General features: G+C 63.5%; 1 long non-coding RNA gene across 7 annotated transcripts in view; it reads right to left on the bottom strand.

The window, feature by feature from the left end:
• The window catches only part of LOC116662247, an 88,505-nt gene that overhangs the window by 48,063 nt on the left and 24,783 nt on the right, over positions 1 to 15,659 (bottom strand). For all 7 annotated transcript variants that reach the window (XR_004318276.1, XR_004318273.1, XR_004318272.1 and 4 more), the window contains 3 exons: positions 11,846 to 11,925; positions 5,982 to 6,061; positions 107 to 186 (listed from right to left, as the gene is read on the bottom strand). This is a non-coding gene — a long non-coding RNA (uncharacterized LOC116662247). The remainder of the gene's footprint in view (positions 1 to 106; positions 187 to 5,981; positions 6,062 to 11,845; positions 11,926 to 15,659) is intronic.

Below are 15,659 nucleotides of genomic sequence, written 5' to 3'. Positions count from 1 at the left end.
CTCCTCCTCGAGGCTTGCCGACATACCAGAATCACTGCCTCTTTCCCATGATGAAATAAACCCTTTTGGAAGAGGAGAAGGAAGGGAACAGAAAGCACTCACTCACCCAGAACACCAGCGCCTAGAGATGGACCGACGTCCCCGATGATGTCCCTTCTCCACCTTTCCTTCCGCGCTCTGCCTCCTCTGCAACGAGAGAGAGAGCCCAACGCCCTTCACTCAGTGAGGGACCGCCACGCTGCTGGTTAACAACGGGCCGCGTGCAGCCCCGGCCCAGGCAACCTCGACAGTGTCTTCGGCGACTATTCGTACCAGCTCCCCGGGACCAGCAAAACTTCCGAGGAAAGCAGGGTGTGAAAAATCAGCCGCACTCGTCCTTTGGAAATTGCGCGGGTGTCGGACGGAAGGAGCTCTTACAGGAAGGACCGTGTCGGGTCAAACCTGGATCATACCTCCCCCCACCACCAATCTGTCTTCCGTGGGAACCACAGCCATCACCTTAGCGTTTATAGCCGCAGAGCTCTCCTCCTCGGCTCTGGACCCGAGGGACTGTGGCGGGATAGCGATGGGTAACTTGGCAAGCCCGCGCCCTCCACCGCAACTGGAAAGGCAGACCCTCCACTGACAGGCAGCTCCTATGACGGGCTGGTAAGCAGTCACCAAGCTCTCCCCTCCCTGGCCGCACACAGCTCCACTGCACTGACTTCCCGGGGACGAGGCCTTGTGTCCTGGGACCGGGGGGGAGTCGGTGCGAGTGAAGAGCTACCCCACAGCTTTGCTCCGGGTGGACGCCGAGCCCGGAAAACGAACCCCGGTGACGCCACCACGCACACCTGGCGCCTGGGTAACTACGACTCTGCACGCCTCGGCGCGCGGCGCCTCCATCGATGACAGGGAGGAAGGGAGGCAGAAAGAAGAGAGGGCCCTAGTGTCCAAAGACAAGGGACAGGTGAAACAAGGCAGGCTCCTCCCTGCTCCCCGCCATTCCCCCCAGCATCCCGCACCCCGCCCCAGCTGAGACAAGGGCACTCTACCCTGGCTGCTGGTCGCAAAAGAAAAGGAGAGGATCTAGCAGGACAGGACCTGACTCTGCACAGACACACCAAGGCCAGGGGACCTACAACGCTGAGAGCCAACGAACGCAAAAGAGCCTACATTGCTACGTCAGCCCGGTGGGGTCCGAGAGCAGGCGAGATGGACACGGCCCTCTGTGCGTCGGCTTGCTTTCACCTGCATTCAAGCCCGCGAGCGCGCGCACACAACAATCCCACGTCTTTCCCACTGCAGGGAGGGGGTCGCAAGGCGGAGGCACAAGTGAGGAGCCGCCACGGTGCACCGGTGAGGGCTTCTGCCTTGACTGGGATAATACATCTCCCTCCACGGTGGCACCTCCAACGCACTCACAGGGGAAAAGTACGAGAGAAGGAACGGTCTATGTGAATATATACGCATACGCACACATACGCAAGTGCACGTGTGTCCCTGGTACACGTACCTCCTTACGACACACGCGCACCCTTACGTACGTAAATACGTAAGTACATAGGTGCGAACGAGTCCGGGGTTTGAGGGTAGAGTACGGAACACACTCCCGTGGAGAGCTTCCCAGAAGGGTCCGCTGAACTAATGGCCCTCACCAAGGTCCTGTATCTGTGTGGATGGAGACACTGAGCTCTGCACCTGTCCCATGGACTTCAAACCCGCACGCATACGCGCACATCCTCCCCCACCCCCGCCCCCCACTGCCCAGGACCCCTACCACCACAACCTCCCCAGGGCACTCGCTGGCAGAGTGACTTCCCGAGCCCCCCTGGAGGTGAGCAGGAACAATCCACCCCAGCTCCCCGGGTCCCTGTCAGTTCCTCCCGCTGTCCCCGTGGCCTAGCCCCTCTTGGGCCTGCTCCGGAGCCCTTAGGCCCGTTGAGGTAGCTGGAGGAGAGCAGGAGAGAGACAACCACGCAACAAGAGGGGACATGCGGGTCCCCGTGCCACCTCGAGCTCTGAATCAGTGTCCTGAGAGAGCTAGGCTTCTGCCTGAGAAGACCCGTATGGGTAGCGGTCCCCAAGTGCGCAGACATAAACAGGGTCCCCGGTCGCCAGGAAGTGTGGACTAGAGCGAAGCGGAGATGGAGCCACGGATACACACGCATCCCTTTGGCTGTCCGCACATGTACCGGCCTTCTGCCCACGAGAAGCCCCGAAGGGGAGAGAGACACCACCTCCGAGCAACACCCCAGTAGACCAGTAGAGCCAACCCCACTTGCAGGGCCTGGATGGCTCTTGGGCCTCCCTGGGCCTTTTTTGATCCACAAAGGGCGGAGGGAGAGGCCACGCTCGCAAGGGTGGTTGGCATTTCTGGAGCAACAGTGCCATCAAGCGGAAGCTTTTTGAGCACGGCCTCCAAACCCTGCCTGTGGATACCGTGGGCAAGGGCCTGTGATGGGACGAAGGGTGGGTTTGGTTCACTCAGAGGATTCCCGGTGGGGGTGGGGGTGGGGCGGCCAACTCCGGAACACCGCCAGAGTAAGGTGCGGGAGCGAAAGGAGGTGGTGGGAGCCGAGCTCGCCCACCCGGGAGCCCCTGGCTGTCAGGCCGGCCGGGCTTCCCAGCCTTGGGGGCGTGGCCTCGGCAGCCGCCATGTTCCGGAACCAGGAGCTGAAGCTACCCCATCCAGGGCGTCCGGCCCCCGAAACTCTGCCCTCCTTGCGGGACCCAGGTCCGCCGGCGGGATCCCGGGGGAACCCAGGACCCGTTGCCGCTGCCCCGTCGGAGGCCCCGGGTCCAGCAACGTGGACAGAGGGGAAAGGGGGAGGAGGCGGCCACCCTGTCAGGGGCAGCATTCTGCAGACAGGACGGAGAATTTCCCGATTAGTGTCTGGTCCCGGAGCCAGACAAGGAAGCGCAACGTAGGCGGGCCGCACATCCCGAGTTCCAGCTCCACTTCCGGTTCGGGGTGTGTTTCGTTTACTTTTGCGCCCGCCACAGAGGGTCTGGGTGCCATGCCCCACAGGACCCCATGAGGCCCTTCCTGTCCCGTATCACACTGGGTATCCAGACCCACTCGGGACGGGATACAACTGGGCCAACATCAGCACGCTGAGATGGACATCACCGTCCGCAGGGAGGGGATCGAGGGCCAAAGTTTTCCGCCTTCTATCTCGGACTCGGGCTCGGGCACGGGCACGGGCACGGGCACGGGCACGCTGCAGCCAGGGGACGCCTTGGTCCTCGGGGGGCCTCCCTCGTCGTGGACGACCCGGGTCCTCTTGTCTGGGGGGGACGCCGGAGATTTTTCCCACGGGGCCCAAGGTTCGCAGGGGCAGCCGCTGACCCTAGCCAGGGGGGCACACTGAGACCACCTGGGGCCAGGGAACCAGTCAGATCAGGGAGGCCAGGCCCTGGCCCCAAGGAAGGGCTCTGCCCACGTGAGACCGCCTGTTGGCAGAGTTTCGGCCGGCTCCCAAGTGTGAAAGAAGGGGCAGGGGGCGGGTGTCAGCAACCTTCCAAGAGGGGTGAAAGCCAAGTGGAATGTGTGGAGGGAGGGGTCCAGCCTGGAGACTTGTTCCTGGAGTTCGAAGCCTCGCCCGGTACGTTACCACCAAACCACCAGCACCACCGCTACAGCCACCCCCGGCCCCGCAAGCCTGCTGACCCCCAGGCAGGTTAAGAGCTGGGCAAAGCGCAGGAACGAGCCACCGCAGGGCTTGCTCCAGAAGAGGCCCGTGGGGACAGTCAGGGTCTAGAAGGAACGGTCGTGTGCCCGGAGTATGCACTTGGGAGACAAGCTGGATGAGGGGTGGTGATAGGGGAGGTGGGGTAGGGGGGGCGCATTTCGCTCAGTCCAACAGAGGTGGGCCTTAGGCAGCGTCTTGAGACCTCTTCTTGATTTCCCCGCTGGGCTGCGGCCGCAAGCACAGGGCCACAGGGTCAAGACCTGGAGAGCCAGGGCTGAATGGAAGCCAGGGCCCTTCCTTCTCATCGCTGAAGTGAGGCTCGGGGCCTCTTCGGGACAAAGCCGAAGTCTGCAAAGGCATGGCCCAGGGGTCCGCTCGGCCCGGCTCCTCTCCTGTGCTGTCCTCTCGAGGAGGTGGGTCCGGGAGCCCTGGGGACAGGACACGACAGGCCTGTGCCAGAATCCTGGACACCCCGGGAAATGGCAGAAATTCTTGGCTCAGGAGAAGGGCTCCTTCTGCAGTGTCTCCTTGGTCCTGAGAGCGCCGTTCCCCTCTGGACTCCGACTGCGAGCCCTCGCTGGGCCTCGGGCCCCCTTGGCACTGGGTAGCCAGGCTCCCCACGTCATCCCCGAGCTGGACAGAAAAGCGGCACTGGGCCGGACTCCGCCACTGCTGCCAATGGCAGCACAACTCTGGCTGGGCTCAACGCGGCCCAGAGAGGCTTCGGGGGCCCTGGGCCTGCCCAGGCCGGACCTGCTCTTACTCCCAGGGGAAGGGGCACGCACGCGGCCAAAAGCCCGCGGCCCCGGGGCAGCCCAGGGCGGCCCCTGGCCTGGCCTGGGCTCCAACCGAGCAGCTTCCTCTAGTCCCGCCCAGACATGGCGGCCGCCAGAGTCCCGGAGCCTCCACTTCCTCTACCCTACAAGCCAGGCACCGGCGGAGGGGGGCCGGGGGGGGGGTGTGTGTGTGGGGGGAAGGGACGGGGGCCGAGCGCCTTCCCCCGGTGCCCGCCTCTGGAGCTTCTAAGGCCTCGGGTCACACCTCCTGCCCCTTCGCTGGCGGAGCTCTTGATTTCCCGGGGCACGGGCCGGGCCCTTGTTCCCGACTGTACGCCCCTGCCACTCCTCCCCAGGAAGGGACAGCACAGGGTCCGCGAGGCTGGCGACTGGCGGACCTGTTCCTCTTGATGGCAGCATCGCACCAGAAACAGCAACCTGCCTCTCCCCAGTCCTCTCCCTCCGCCCTTCGCTGACGAAAAAAAGAAATGCCAAGCAGGCTCCAACCTGGCAGGCGAAAAGCAAGGTGCCTCAACATCTTGGCCACTTTGGCGGGACGGGGGACGGGGGACGGGGGACGGGCGGGCGCCTCAAACCCTTGTACGCCACCCTGAGTGGCCTCGTCTCTGAGGGGTCCTCTCAAGCCGCCTTCACCACAAAAAAGCGAGGACTCCCCCATCGAGGCACCCAGCAGTGGACCTGCAGCTGTATCTTTAGCAATCGGTTCCCAAGCCGAAGACCTTGGGAAACACACTGAGTGTGGGCACAGAGTTCGAGTCACATCCGGCCCGTGCCTGGCGAGACACAATCTCACGGGTCACCCAGTCTCGTCCGCATCCCCCTTCCCAAACGTCCAGCCGGCGCAACCTCTCAATAATCCAGCAAGAGCGCCCTCCCATGGCCTTCCCGGCCTGGGCGAGTGCCAGGGTGGAGCGAGCTGGGCCCAAGGGTGCTCAGGAGGCGAGGGGAGGAACAGGCATACGGGGCTCCTGCCCTCACAGCACAAAAGGCCAAAGGCCTAACAGGCCTGGATCTCCTCAAAGGGTCACCAACCGCCTGTGCCCCCTTGGGGCTGAGACCGCGGCTTCTCGTGGGTGAGGTGGGCGGCCGAATGATCACGTCGCTGGCAGTTAAGCTTCACAGAAGCTGGAGGCCAATCTGGGTCCCGGTCGCAGGTGCACACGCCCCAGGCCCTGGCTCGGGCCCAATTCCTCTCCACTCTCCCCGGTCCTGCAGGACACTGACCTCAGTTTCCACGTGCCGATCGCCCGCATGTACACGGATGATCCACATGCTCGTCCAAGCATCTCTTCCTTCCCACTCCACAATCACGACCTGCCTCGAGAGCCTTTCTCTGCCACGGCGGAAAACTCCGGCCTAGTACACCAGTGTCCCCCCGCTGCCGGGAACCTACCTTGGGAGTCTCTCCTCCTCGAGGCTTGCCGACATACCAGAATCACTGCCTCTTTCCCATGATGAAATAAACCCTTTTGGAAGAGGAGAAGGAAGGGAACAGAAAGCACTCACTCACCCAGAACACCAGCGCCTAGAGATGGACCGACGTCCCCGATGATGTCCCTTCTCCACCTTTCCTTCCGCGCTCTGCCTCCTCTGCAACGAGAGAGAGAGCCCAACGCCCTTCACTCAGTGAGGGACCGCCACGCTGCTGGTTAACAACGGGCCGCGTGCAGCCCCGGCCCAGGCAACCTCGACAGTGTCTTCGGCGACTATTCGTACCAGCTCCCCGGGACCAGCAAAACTTCCGAGGAAAGCAGGGTGTGAAAAATCAGCCGCACTCGTCCTTTGGAAATTGCGCGGGTGTCGGACGGAAGGAGCTCTTACAGGAAGGACCGTGTCGGGTCAAACCTGGATCATACCTCCCCCCACCACCAATCTGTCTTCCGTGGGAACCACAGCCATCACCTTAGCGTTTATAGCCGCAGAGCTCTCCTCCTCGGCTCTGGACCCGAGGGACTGTGGCGGGATAGCGATGGGTAACTTGGCAAGCCCGCGCCCTCCACCGCAACTGGAAAGGCAGACCCTCCACTGACAGGCAGCTCCTATGACGGGCTGGTAAGCAGTCACCAAGCTCTCCCCTCCCTGGCCGCACACAGCTCCACTGCACTGACTTCCCGGGGACGAGGCCTTGTGTCCTGGGACCGGGGGGGAGTCGGTGCGAGTGAAGAGCTACCCCACAGCTTTGCTCCGGGTGGACGCCGAGCCCGGAAAACGAACCCCGGTGACGCCACCACGCACACCTGGCGCCTGGGTAACTACGACTCTGCACGCCTCGGCGCGCGGCGCCTCCATCGATGACAGGGAGGAAGGGAGGCAGAAAGAAGAGAGGGCCCTAGTGTCCAAAGACAAGGGACAGGTGAAACAAGGCAGGCTCCTCCCTGCTCCCCGCCATTCCCCCCAGCATCCCGCACCCCGCCCCAGCTGAGACAAGGGCACTCTACCCTGGCTGCTGGTCGCAAAAGAAAAGGAGAGGATCTAGCAGGACAGGACCTGACTCTGCACAGACACACCAAGGCCAGGGGACCTACAACGCTGAGAGCCAACGAACGCAAAAGAGCCTACATTGCTACGTCAGCCCGGTGGGGTCCGAGAGCAGGCGAGATGGACACGGCCCTCTGTGCGTCGGCTTGCTTTCACCTGCATTCAAGCCCGCGAGCGCGCGCACACAACAATCCCACGTCTTTCCCACTGCAGGGAGGGGGTCGCAAGGCGGAGGCACAAGTGAGGAGCCGCCACGGTGCACCGGTGAGGGCTTCTGCCTTGACTGGGATAATACATCTCCCTCCACGGTGGCACCTCCAACGCACTCACAGGGGAAAAGTACGAGAGAAGGAACGGTCTATGTGAATATATACGCATACGCACACATACGCAAGTGCACGTGTGTCCCTGGTACACGTACCTCCTTACGACACACGCGCACCCTTACGTACGTAAATACGTAAGTACATAGGTGCGAACGAGTCCGGGGTTTGAGGGTAGAGTACGGAACACACTCCCGTGGAGAGCTTCCCAGAAGGGTCCGCTGAACTAATGGCCCTCACCAAGGTCCTGTATCTGTTGTGGATGGAGACACTGAGCTCTGCACCTGTCCCATGGACTTCAAACCCGCACGCATACGCGCACATCCTCCCCCCCCCCCCCCCCCCCACTGCCCAGGACCCCTACCACCACAACCTCCCCAGGGCACTCGCTGGCAGAGTGACTTCCCGAGCCCCCCTGGAGGTGAGCAGGAACAATCCACCCCAGCTCCCCGGGTCCCTGTCAGTTCCTCCCGCTGTCCCCGTGGCCTAGCCCCTCTTGGGCCTGCTCCGGAGCCCTTAGGCCCGTTGAGGTAGCTGGAGGAGAGCAGGAGAGAGACAACCACGCAACAAGAGGGGACATGCGGGTCCCCGTGCCACCTCGAGCTCTGAATCAGTGTCCTGAGAGAGCTAGGCTTCTGCCTGAGAAGACCCGTATGGGTAGCGGTCCCCAAGTGCGCAGACATAAACAGGGTCCCCGGTCGCCAGGAAGTGTGGACTAGAGCGAAGCGGAGATGGAGCCACGGATACACACGCATCCCTTTGGCTGTCCGCACATGTACCGGCCTTCTGCCCACGAGAAGCCCCGAAGGGGAGAGAGACACCACCTCCGAGCAACACCCCAGTAGACCAGTAGAGCCAACCCCACTTGCAGGGCCTGGATGGCTCTTGGGCCTCCCTGGGCCTTTTTTGATCCACAAAGGGCGGAGGGAGAGGCCACGCTCGCAAGGGTGGTTGGCATTTCTGGAGCAACAGTGCCATCAAGCGGAAGCTTTTGAGCACGGCCTCCAAACCCTGCCTGTGGATACCGTGGGCAAGGGCCTGTGATGGGACGAAGGGTGGGTTTGGTTCACTCAGAGGATTCCCGGTGGGGGTGGGGGTGGGGCGGCCAACTCCGGAACACCGCCAGAGTAAGGTGCGGGAGCGAAAGGAGGTGGTGGGAGCCGAGCTCGCCCACCCGGGAGCCCCTGGCTGTCAGGCCGGCCGGGCTTCCCAGCCTTGGGGGCGTGGCCTCGGCAGCCGCCATGTTCCGGAACCAGGAGCTGAAGCTACCCCATCCAGGGCGTCCGGCCCCCGAAACTCTGCCCTCCTTGCGGGACCCAGGTCCGCCGGCGGGATCCCGGGGGAACCCAGGACCCGTTGCCGCTGCCCCGTCGGAGGCCCCGGGTCCAGCAACGTGGACAGAGGGGAAAGGGGGAGGAGGCGGCCACCCTGTCAGGGGCAGCATTCTGCAGACAGGACGGAGAATTTCCCGATTAGTGTCTGGTCCCGGAGCCAGACAAGGAAGCGCAACGTAGGCGGGCCGCACATCCCGAGTTCCAGCTCCACTTCCGGTTCGGGGTGTGTTTCGTTTACTTTTGCGCCCGCCACAGAGGGTCTGGGTGCCATGCCCCACAGGACCCCATGAGGCCCTTCCTGTCCCGTATCACACTGGGTATCCAGACCCACTCGGGACGGGATACAACTGGGCCAACATCAGCACGCTGAGATGGACATCACCGTCCGCAGGGAGGGGATCGAGGGCCAAAGTTTTCCGCCTTCTATCTCGGACTCGGGCTCGGGCACGGGCACGGGCACGGGCACGGGCACGCTGCAGCCAGGGGACGCCTTGGTCCTCGGGGGGCCTCCCTCGTCGTGGACGACCCGGGTCCTCTTGTCTGGGGGGGACGCCGGAGATTTTTCCCACGGGGCCCAAGGTTCGCAGGGGCAGCCGCTGACCCTAGCCAGGGGGGCACACTGAGACCACCTGGGGCCAGGGAACCAGTCAGATCAGGGAGGCCAGGCCCTGGCCCCAAGGAAGGGCTCTGCCCACGTGAGACCGCCTGTTGGCAGAGTTTCGGCCGGCTCCCAAGTGTGAAAGAAGGGGCAGGGGGCGGGTGTCAGCAACCTTCCAAGAGGGGTGAAAGCCAAGTGGAATGTGTGGAGGGAGGGGTCCAGCCTGGAGACTTGTTCCTGGAGTTCGAAGCCTCGCCCGGTACGTTACCACCAAACCACCAGCACCACCGCTACAGCCACCCCCGGCCCCGCAAGCCTGCTGACCCCCAGGCAGGTTAAGAGCTGGGCAAAGCGCAGGAACGAGCCACCGCAGGGCTTGCTCCAGAAGAGGCCCGTGGGGACAGTCAGGGTCTAGAAGGAACGGTCGTGTGCCCGGAGTATGCACTTGGGAGACAAGCTGGATGAGGGGTGGTGATAGGGGAGGTGGGGTAGGGGGGGGCGCATTTCGCTCAGTCCAACAGAGGTGGGCCTTAGGCAGCGTCTTGAGACCTCTTCTTGATTTCCCCGCTGGGCTGCGGCCGCAAGCACAGGGCCACAGGGTCAAGACCTGGAGAGCCAGGGCTGAATGGAAGCCAGGGCCCTTCCTTCTCATCGCTGAAGTGAGGCTCGGGGCCTCTTCGGGACAAAGCCGAAGTCTGCAAAGGCATGGCCCAGGGGTCCGCTCGGCCCGGCTCCTCTCCTGTGCTGTCCTCTCGAGGAGGTGGGTCCGGGAAGCCCTGGGGACAGGACACGACAGGCCTGTGCCAGAATCCTGGACAACCCGGGAAATGGCAGAAATTCTTGGCTCAGGAGAAGGGCTCCTTCTGCAGTGTCTCCTTGGTCCTGAGAGCGCCGTTCCCCTCTGGACTCCGACTGCGAGCCCTCGCTGGGCCTCGGGCCCCCTTGGCACTGGGTAGCCAGGCTCCCCACGTCATCCCCGAGCTGGACAGAAAAGCGGCACTGGGCCGGACTCCGCCACTGCTGCCAATGGCAGCACAACTCTGGCTGGGCTCAACGCGGCCCAGAGAGGCTTCGGGGGCCCTGGGCCTGCCCAGGCCGGACCTGCTCTTACTCCCAGGGGAAGGGGCACGCACGCGGCCAAAAGCCCGCGGCCCCGGGGCAGCCCAGGGCGGCCCCTGGCCTGGCCTGGGCTCCAACCGAGCAGCTTCCTCTAGTCCCGCCCAGACATGGCGGCCGCCAGAGTCCCGGAGCCTCCACTTCCTCTACCCTACAAGCCAGGCACCGGCGGAGGGGGGCCGGGGGGGGTGGTGTGTGGGGGGGGGGGGGGACGGGACGGGGGCCGAGCGCCTTCCCCCGGTGCCCGCCTCTGGAGCTTCTAAGGCCTCGGGTCACACCTCCTGCCCCTTCGCTGGCGGAGCTCTTGATTTCCCGGGGCACGGGCCGGGCCCTTGTTCCCGACTGTACGCCCCTGCCACTCCTCCCCAGGAAGGGACAGCACAGGGTCCGCGAGGCTGGCGACTGGCGGACCTGTTCCTCTTGATGGCAGCATCGCACCAGAAACAGCAACCTGCCTCTCCCCAGTCCTCTCCCTCCGCCCTTCGCTGACGAAAAAACGAAATGGCAGGCGAAAAGCAAGGTGCCTCAACATCTTGGCCACTTTGGCGGGACGGGGGACGGGGGACGGGGGACGGGCGGGCGCCTCAAACCCTTGTACGCCACCCTGAGTGGCCTCGTCTCTGAGGGGTCCTCTCAAGCCGCCTTCACCACAAAAAAGCGAGGACTCCCCCATCGAGGCACCCAGCAGTGGACCTGCAGCTGTATCTTTAGCAATCGGTTCCCAAGCCGAAGACCTTGGGAAACACACTGAGTGTGGGCACAGAGTTCGAGTCACATCCGGCCCGTGCCTGGCGAGACACAATCTCACGGGTCACCCAGTCTCGTCCGCATCCCCCTTCCCAAACGTCCAGCCGGCGCAACCTCTCAATAATCCAGCAAGAGCGCCCTCCCATGGCCTTCCCGGCCTGGGCGAGTGCCAGGGTGGAGCGAGCTGGGCCCAAGGGTGCTCAGGAGGCGAGGGGAGGAACAGGCATACGGGGCTCCTGCCCTCACAGCACAAAAGGCCAAAGGCCTAACAGGCCTGGATCTCCTCAAAGGGTCACCAACCGCCTGTGCCCCCTTGGGGCTGAGACCGCGGCTTCTCGTGGGTGAGGTGGGCGGCCGAATGATCACGTCGCTGGCAGTTAAGCTTCACAGAAGCTGGAGGCCAATCTGGGTCCCGGTCGCAGGTGCACACGCCCCAGGCCCTGGCTCGGGCCCAATTCCTCTCCACTCTCCCCGGTCCTGCAGGACACTGACCTCAGTTTCCACGTGCCGATCGCCCGCATGTACACGGATGATCCACATGCTCGTCCAAGCATCTCTTCCTTCCCACTCCACAATCACGACCTGCCTCGAGAGCCTTTCTCTGCCACGGCGGAAAACTCCGGCCTAGTACACCAGTGTCCCCCCGCTGCCGGGAACCTACCTTGGGAGTCTCTCCTCCTCGAGGCTTGCCGACATACCAGAATCACTGCCTCTTTCCCATGATGAAATAAACCCTTTTGGAAGAGGAGAAGGAAGGGAACAGAAAGCACTCACTCACCCAGAACACCAGCGCCTAGAGATGGACCGACGTCCCCGATGATGTCCCTTCTCCACCTTTCCTTCCGCGCTCTGCCTCCTCTGCAACGAGAGAGAGAGCCCAACGCCCTTCACTCAGTGAGGGACCGCCACGCTGCTGGTTAACAACGGGCCGCGTGCAGCCCCGGCCCAGGCAACCTCGACAGTGTCTTCGGCGACTATTCGTACCAGCTCCCCGGGACCAGCAAAACTTCCGAGGAAAGCAGGGTGTGAAAAATCAGCCGCACTCGTCCTTTGCAAATTGCGCGGGTGTCAGACGGAAGGAGCTCTTACAGGAAGGACCGTGTCGGGTCAAACCTGGATCATACCTCCCCCCACCACCAATCTGTCTTCCGTGGGAACCACAGCCATCACCTTAGCGTTTATAGCCGCAGAGCTCTCCTCCTCGGCTCTGGACCCGAGGGACTGTGGCGGGATAGCGATGGGTAACTTGGCAAGCCCGCGCCCTCCACCGCAACTGGAAAGGCAGACCCTCCACTGACAGGCAGCTCCTATGACGGGCTGGTAAGCAGTCACCAAGCTCTCCCCTCCCTGGCCGCACACAGCTCCACTGCACTGACTTCCCGGGGACGAGGCCTTGTGTCCTGGGACCGGGGGGGAGTCGGTGCGAGTGAAGAGCTACCCCACAGCTTTGCTCCGGGTGGACGCCGAGCCCGGAAAACGAACCCCGGTGACGCCACCACGCACACCTGGCGCCTGGGTAACTACGACTCTGCACGCCTCGGCGCGCGGCGCCTCCATCGATGACAGGGAGGAAGGGAGGCAGAAAGAAGAGAGGGCCCTAGTGTCCAAAGACAAGGGACAGGTGAAACAAGGCAGGCTCCTCCCTGCTCCCCGCCATTCCCCCCAGCATCCCGCACCCCGCCCCAGCTGAGACAAGGGCACTCTACCCTGGCTGCTGGTCGCAAAAGAAAAGGAGAGGATTCTAGCAGGACAGGACCTGACTCTGCACAGACACACCAAGGCCAGGGGACCTACAACGCTGAGAGCCAACGAACGCAAGAGCCTACATTGCTACGTAAGCCCGGTGGGGTCCCAGAACAGGCGAGATGGACACGGCCCTCTGTGCGTCGGCTTGCTTTCACCTGCATTCAAGCCCGCGAGCGCGCGCACACAACAATCCCACGTCTTTCCCACTGCAGGGAGGGGGTCGCAAGGCGGAGGCACAAGTGAGGAGCCGCCACGGTGCACCGGTGAGGGCTTCTGCCTTGACTGGGATAATACATCTCCCTCCACGGTGGCACCTCCAACGCACTCACAGGGGAAAAGTACGAGAGAAGGAACGGTCTATGTGAATACATACGCATACGCACACATACGCAAGTGCACGTGTGTCCCTGGTACACGTACCTCCTTACGACACACGCGCACCCTTACGTACGTAAATACGTAAGTACATAGGTGCGAACGAGTCCGGGGTTTGAGGGTAGAGTACGGAACACACTCCCGTGGAGAGCTTCCCAGAAGGGTCCGCTGAACTAATGGCCCTCACCAAGGTCCTGTATCTGTGTGGATGGAGACACTGAGCTCTGCACCTGTCCCATGGACTTCAAACCCGCACGCATACGCGCACATCCTCCCCCGCCTCCGCCCCCCACCCTCCCCCCCTCCACTGCCCAGGACCCCTACCACCACAACCTCCCCAGGGCACTCGCTGGCAGAGTGACTTCCCGAGCCCCCCCTGGAGGTGAGCAGGAACAATCCACCCCAGCTCCCCGGGTCCCTGTCAGTTCCTCCCGCTGTCCCCGTGGCCTAGCCCCTCTTGGGCCTGCTCCGGAGCCCTTAGGCCCGTTGAGGTAGCTGGAGGAGAGCAGGAGAGAGACAACCACGCAACAAGAGGGGACATGCGGGTCCCCGTGCCACCTCGAGCTCTGAATCAGTGTCCTGAGAGAGCTAGGCTTCTGCCTGAGAAGACCCGTATGGGTAGCGGTCCCCAAGTGCGCAGACATAAACAGGGTCCCCGGTCGCCAGGAAGTGTGGACTAGAGCGAAGCGGAGATGGAGCCACGGATACACACGCATCCCTTTGGCTGTCCGCACATGTACCGGCCTTCTGCCCACGAGAAGCCCCGAAGGGGAGAGAGACACCACCTCCGCGCAACACCCCAGTAGACCAGTAGAGCCAACCCCACTTGCAGGGCCTGGATGGCTCTTGGGCCTCCCTGGGCCTTTTTTGATCCACAAAGGGCGGAGGGAGAGGCCACGCTCGCAAGGGTGGTTGGCATTTCTGGAGCAACAGTGCCATCAAGCGGAAGCTTTTTGAGCACGGCCTCCAAACCCTGCCTGTGGATACCGTGGGCAAGGGCCTGTGATGGGACGAAGGGTGGGTTTGGTTCACTCAGAGGATTCCCGGTGGGGGTGGGGGTGGGGCGGCCAACTCCGGAACACCGCCAGAGTAAGGTGCGGGAGCGAAAGGAGGTGGTGGGAGCCGAGCTCGCCCACCCGGGAGCCCCTGGCTGTCAGGCCGGCCGGGCTTCCCAGCCTTGGGGGCGTGGCCTCGGCAGCCGCCATGTTCCGGAACCAGGAGCTGAAGCTACCCCATCCAGGGCGTCCGGCCCCCGAAACTCTGCCCTCCTTGCGGGACCCAGGTCCGCCGGCGGGATCCCGGGGGAACCCAGGACCCGTTGCCGCTGCCCCGTCGGAGGCCCCGGGTCCAGCAACGTGGACAGAGGGGAAAGGGGGAGGAGGCGGCCACCCTGTCAGGGGCAGCATTCTGCAGACAGGACGGAGAATTTCCCGATTAGTGTCTGGTCCCGGAGCCAGACAAGGAAGCGCAACGTAGGCGGGCCGCACATCCCGAGTTCCAGCTCCACTTCCGGTTCGGGGTGTGTTTCGTTTACTTTTGCGCCCGCCACAGAGGGTCTGGGTGCCATGCCCCACAGGACCCCATGAGGCCCTTCCTGTCCCGTATCACACTGGGTATCCAGACCCACTCGGGACGGGATACAACTGGGCCAACATCAGCACGCTGAGATGGACATCACCGTCCGCAGGGAGGGGATCGAGGGCCAAAGTTTTCCGCCTTCTATCTCGGACTCGGGCTCGGGCACGGGCACGGGCACGGGCACGGGCACGCTGCAGCCAGGGGACGCCTTGGTCCTCGGGGGGCCTCCCTCGTCGTGGACGACCCGGGTCCTCTTGTCTGGGGGGGACGCCGGAGATTTTTCCCACGGGGCCCAAGGTTCGCAGGGGCAGCCGCTGACCCTAGCCAGGGGGGCACACTGAGACCACCTGGGGCCAGGGAACCAGTCAGATCAGGGAGGCCAGGCCCTGGCCCCAAGGAAGGGCTCTGCCCACGTGAGACCGCCTGTTGGCAGAGTTTCGGCCGGCTCCCAAGTGTGAAAGAAGGGGCAGGGGGCGGGTGTCAGCAACCTTCCAAGAGGGGTGAAAGCCAAGTGGAATGTGTGGAGGGAGGGGTCCAGCCTGGAGACTTGTTCCTGGAGTTCGAAGCCTCGCCCGGTACGTTACCACCAAACCACCAGCACCACCGCTACAGCCACCCCCGGCCCCGCAAGCCTGCTGACCCCCAGGCAGGTTAAGAGCTGGGCAAAGCGCAGGAACGAGCCACCGCAGGGCTTGCTCCAGAAGAGGCCCGTGGGGACAGTCAGGGTCTAGAAGGAACGGTCGTGTGCCCGGAGTATGCACTTGGGAGACAAGCTGGATGAGGGGTGGTGATAGGGGAGGTGGGGGTAGGGGGGGCGCATTTCGCTCAGTCCAACAGAGGTGGGCCTTAGGCAGCGTCTTGAGACCTCTTCTTGATTTCCCCGCTGGGCTGCG

This window comes from Camelus ferus, chromosome X (genome assembly GCF_009834535.1).
Source record: "Camelus ferus isolate YT-003-E chromosome X, BCGSAC_Cfer_1.0, whole genome shotgun sequence".
Lineage (NCBI taxonomy): Eukaryota > Metazoa > Chordata > Mammalia > Artiodactyla > Camelidae > Camelus > Camelus ferus.
The sequence above is the reverse complement of the archived record's forward strand: the minus strand, read 5'-3'. Positions and strand labels throughout refer to the sequence as shown.